Genomic DNA, 5,991 nt, shown 5'->3' with positions numbered 1-5,991 from the left:
GTGTGTGTGTGTGTGTGTGTGTGTGTGTATTTGGGAAGGAGGCCAGCATAACGGGGCGCATGCATGCTCTTGTCCATATCTGTGTAAGGCGGTGTTTGTGAGAGGCAGGGAAGCAGACTTGAGGACCAGCAAGGTCTCTAACTCTCAGTGCAGGAGTTGGGACAAGGGCCCAGGGGTAAGGCTGGGTTCAGGTTCGCACCATCAGGAGGCCGAGTCCCACTCATCCCTCCATGGACCAATTAATTAACGAAACTTAAAAGTGAATATTGGAAAAAGGTGACGTCTTTGGGGGCTTAACTCTTACTGACATTGGTCACTTTCATTCTATGTAGGAAGGACTTTTAGTACTTTAACAGGATAACTGAGGCCATATTTAACCCTTCCGATTTGGAAAGCTCATATAAAGGAAGATAAAACTGTATGGAAGGAAAATTAATTAAAATAAATAGACAGAGCTCAGATAGTGCATACCTCCATCAACGCTAATATAATTAATGATTTGTAAACCAACCTCCGTTCATTGTCGATGGTGGACGCAATCAGTTCTCGATCTTACTCTCCCCTCGATACACAAATGATAGATGGCATACCTTCGCCGACGCTTAGAAAAGAAAAAAATATTCCTGCATCTGGATCTGGATCTACCTCAAAAACAAATCTACTCTTCCATGACCCAGTGCCCACCTATCCACCAAATTTCACTGAAATCTGATAACAATTTTATAAGTTATTTTGTCCACAGTTAGGCAGACAGACATTCAGACAGACATGAGTTAGACACACAGACAGGCACGAGTTAGACAGACAGACAGACACTGGTGAACGAATGCCCTGGACCTCCTCCAGCTTTGTTGCGGAGGTAATGACGTCCCCGGACTGAAGCGTTAAGGATAGAGTCGAGAGTTCAGTACAACGTTCAGTAGAAGGAGCTCTAGGTATGCCTATTTTCGTGTCCCTGCTTTAAAAGATGAAGGTTCAAAAACAAAAAGCGGAAAATTCTGCAAAATAAAAAATAAATTGCTACGGCGTGTCAGAATATTAAACAAGTTAAAAGAAATGTCAGGTAAAACAATTTCCTGTTGATGGTGTGTCTGCTGCCCGTAAATAAAGCAAATTTTTAGTAAACATCGTGGAAGAGAATGACGGTACCTTAACCCCTTCCCTTTGATGATGTCTTTTATTTTTTCAGTGCAGGAGAGGGACGCCTATTATGTGGTGGCACCGATTTAACCTGGTGATTCAAATACCTGGTTATACAAACGTCTCTCAACTACTTCCTTATCCCTAAATGGAGGATGGTGGACTGCATAAGAGCAATATAAGCTTGCGGTCCACTGGGTCTACATTTCATATGAATCTGGCGCTACTACTTCTACGTCATGTTATTTTTGCCATCTTTGGGTGATTTTACACATCTTAAGACAGATTGAGCTGGTTAGATAAGGGTACTTTAGAGCCCATTGTCAGCAAAGTGCTCTCCTATGCTGAGAAATTTCGTCTGGCCACAGGGAGAGTAAATATAAAGAAGACACCATCGTCATGAAGGAATTAAATCAGCCTCATCATGAATCAACTTTGTAAAAGATGACATGTTTTGAACAATGTAGTGAAAAACTCTGGTTGTCAGCCATCCTCCCCGCGTTAGACAATAACAGCTAAAGATACAGTAACATTGCGAGCTTTCTGTTTACAACACCATCACTATACTCTTTTCATCTTAACATGACCCAGCTTTTCGTCCTTTTCCAGCTTATTTCACGTAGGTTAGTGGAAAAAAAAATACATTGAGTTCTACATACTTATCGTAGCACCTCTTCGTGACTAGCATCTTATTATAGTGATATTTCATTTTTACAACTCAGTATTCAAGATGGAGAAGGCAATTTTGCGCCAGTAAGTAGAGGTACTAAAGCAGACGCCTGTCCTAAGTTGATTGTGAGTGTAAAGCCAAAACTATTAACATTTCCCTCGGCAAAGTAAACTCGTCTTGGCTATGTCTTAATAAAGTAACGAACACTCGCTTTCATAAGTAAGGATACATATCTTCCCGTGCTGTCAACTATAGCCCACAGCTGGCTGGATATGGAACTGTTTCACTTACCGAGAGATTCAGTGGTCATCAACAAGGCAGTAACTGCAGAAGTTCCACATCCCATCATCTGATACTGCCCAAGAATATGTGTATCCTTACTTATGAACGCGATCCACTAGCCTGAACAACAGCATCAGACTGTAACCATCTGGGAACTTAAATCGTGCCATTAAAGCTGTATTTCCCACCCTGGACGTATCATTTTAATAATACTTTAATCAGATGATCTTGTTTGTTTTGCAGAAGAGTAATAGGGGCTGTCACATAACACGTTGTTGTTGTTTACAGATCTGAGGCTGTGGTAATGCGTTCGTGTGATGTGAATTAGAGCAGCAACAGTAGCTGTGTACCCGGGACAAACAGTACTCGTGGCTCCTGATAACAACCCCTTTGTATATCCCATCCATACAATATCCTGTCTGATGGTGGAAAGGGAGAGAAAGAGGAAGGGAAAGGGAGACGGTGTCTACGAGTATTTGGGCATACTCTTAAGCATTGCCGTGGGTATGGGCATGAGCGTGAGTGTAGGTGTGGGTGTTGGTATAGGTGCGGGTCTAGGTCTGGATATGGGTGTGGGCATGGGCACTGGTTTTGGTATGGATATGGGCATTGGTATAGGTGTAGGTGTGAGTTTGGGTATGGGTGCGGATATGTGTGTGAGTGTGGGCATGAGCGCGCGTGTGGATGTGGTTGTGGGCACTGGTGTAGGTGTGGGTGTGGTTGTGGGTGTGGGTATAGATGTGGGTGTGGACATGTGGGCATGGTTGCGGGTATGTGTGTAGGTGTGGGTGTTGGCATGAGGCTGGTGTGGATATTGTTGTGGCCAATGGTGTAGGTGCAGGTGTAAGTATGGGTGCGGGCATTGGTATAAGTGTGGGTGTGGGCATGGGTGTGGGTGTAGGTGTGGGTATGGATGTGGATATTGGTATGGGTCTGAGTGATGTAAGTATAAGTGTGGCTATCGGTGTGGGAGCCTGTGTTGTTGCAAGATGAGAACTAGAATATTGTATAGCTAGGTTAGATAAAATGAACGGTAAGATTACACTGGGGATGACTCAGAGGAATTGCTGAGGAAAGGATATGAGGATGTAGGCACCACATGGGGGAATGGGCGGGAAAAAAGGGTTGTTGTAGCGGCAAATGAAAGCATGCTTTATTATTCTGAATTTTCAGTTCTGCACCAAAACTAGTGAGCATGGTGGAGGGTGGAGAGGGCGAAGAGGAGTGGGGCAATAAAGTTAAGGGCAGAAATAGCTCTCCCGCCCCTCTCACTCTTCCGAAGGTGGTGGCGGGGCAGACTTACCTGGCGTGGCTGCTCTGTCTGTTCCAACCTTTTATTGGACAGGGGCTTCGCTTTGTTGATAAATATACTCTGGCGGATTCAGTAACGTTGCCTCCTAGACATGTTAAAATTCCTTATTTGGATGCCCTGCCTCCCTACAGCCGACTAACTCCTGTAAAGTAATGCTAGAAGTTTTCCATATATAGCAATTCAGGTAATATTTTCACAGAATGTAGCACCTTAGCTCAATAAAGCTAACTGGGAGTTTCATGAATATAATAAGAAGAGATTTCCTTGTACTGAAAGGGATAGTTTCTAACATACTCAGTTCGAGAGAGATCTAAGCCGGAAGAAAATCTCCTGGGATTGAAAGAACATACTAAAGAACATCATCGTATTCATGTTATTCATGTAGAAATATAGTCTAATTAGCCTCGTGTTTAGCTTTGAATCTCCTTCTACCATCTATATTCTTAGTATGCAATTATTTGACCCAAGAAAAACTAGTAACCGAATGTCATTGGTTTAAATAAAAAAATAAAAAAGACAAAACAGTATATATGCAGGGAAAAGCCCTCACCATCCACTAACTCGATATAATACTAGATTCAACTGATTCTATTTTGACTGGTAAACTATTTGCTTTCCTGTAACCCTGTAAACCATCTACTACATTGGGTGGTACATTTATAACCAAATGAAGGCCTGGTGGTCGAGTGGGTTAAGGCGCTCCAGCAAGAAGGGATCCATGGGAATGTACATCCGGGGAATAGTTTCAGGTTTTTTGATTACATAATGTCCCTCAGGGGCACGCGATCACTCACTCTTGATATAGATATAGCCTGGTCCTGGACCCTTACACACAAGATTAGACAAGAAAAGGATAGGAAAATAGAAAGGAAAAAAAAAAGGGGCTATAACTTCCACGCTTGTCGCAGCACAAAATAGACTACACACCAGTCGCGGCTCAGCATTTAATCTGAGGGCGTTGCTTATTTTCGTCAGGGTAAAATAACTGTACTATTGTGTCGCCGCTCACATTCCCGTTATTGCCGCTCGTGCATGTCGCATCACAGGGACATATCGTGGACACAAACAGGAATTATGGACACAATATCATGCTCACTCCGACCACTTGACTCTAGAAATTACCGATAAAATCTAAGTGGGCTATGACTGTGTTTCCTATTGATGCCCATTTTTCTTTAATTTGTTTTCCTGTTTTATTATTATCATTTACAGTTTCCGGCCACTGTCCCTTGCCCGTTTCCTGCCCTTGTTCCACTCACCCTCTCTGCACTTTCTTCCTCTCCTTCTTTGCACATCCTTCCTCTCCTTCTATACACTTCTCCCCTTCTCCCTTCCTCTACACTTCTTTCCTCTTCTCCTTTGCACTTCATCCCTCCTCTCCCTGCATTTAACCCTCACCTCCCTGCACATAAACCTCACCTCCCTGTACTTTCCTCTCCGATACTCTTCATTGTCTTCCTCCTTTTCCCTGAACTCCCTCCCCCCCCCAGCCTGTAACTCCCCACTCCTTTTCTCTCACCTTTCCCTCCTCTCCTCAATACTTTCTTCTCTCCTACACATCGTTCCCCCACCCCCTCTCGTCACTAACATTTCCCCCTTCCCTCTTACCCTTCCCTCCCACCTTCAATCTATCCCTCCACTACCCTCCCCAGGCACTACTCCCTTCCCCGTTCTCTTCCCCTCTCCCCTCCCCTCCCTAGCACTTCCCCTAGCCTCCCCCAGCTAGGTAATCTTTCACAGTCACTGCCGCCCCATCATTCAGTCTTCCACCTACCCACAGTTATCACTTTGACTGTATAACATCTCTTAAAGAAATAAAATGGTTTGGTAATGGTTTATATAAAATACCTTGATGAGTCTAGAGCAATGAAAAAGTTAACAGAAATACCTGCTTATCTTTTGATGGATGGGATCTATCTCAGAAGAACAAAATCGTCTGGTAATAGCCTGAGAAAATAGCACTAGAGTGAGTCCACAGTACCGGGAGAGTTAACATCTTCAATCCCAGGACGTATCTTCATTTTATTCTTGGTATCCAGACGATTTTTACCATACTAGAAGAGACGCTTCGAACAGGGGGAGGGGAAGATTAAATATACCCTTAATTAACTTCTTCAGATAGGAAGAACAAGCAAAGACGTCATCAGAGTGAAAGGATTAATCAGAATCGTTGTTAACCCTTTGCCTGTTAGGGTTTCCTTCAACTGAACAAAATCGCCTTGTGTTGCCTGAATATAACACACTGGCTAGTCCAGAGTAGTCAGTTTGTTCACCAGGAGCATGTATCCGGCACAGAGATGATGAACGCCCCTGCCCTGCATAGTCGTGGGTCACTCTTGGACAAGGGTTAGCACCCTTTAGCCCACTAAATAAGTAGTAGGTATCATCGTCCCTGCAGGTAATATCTGGGGAATAACGTGAAGCCAACACCCGATCTCTAGCCTTGTATAACACTCCCAGACGGGGAACTCAGCCACATTTACTAAGTAGTCAAAGACCTGGCTGAGGCTACTACTCATACATATCTTCTATACACAACTCATCCTCTTGGGGGCTATGCCCCTTCCATTTTCTCTGCATCTTGCCA

The sequence above is a fragment of the Coenobita brevimanus genome, chromosome 63 (assembly GCF_032717465.1).
Source record: "Coenobita brevimanus isolate Jiangsu-jjx chromosome 63, ASM3271746v2, whole genome shotgun sequence".
Taxonomy (NCBI): Eukaryota; Metazoa; Arthropoda; class Malacostraca; order Decapoda; family Coenobitidae; genus Coenobita; species Coenobita brevimanus.
Note: the sequence above shows the minus strand (reverse complement) of the source record.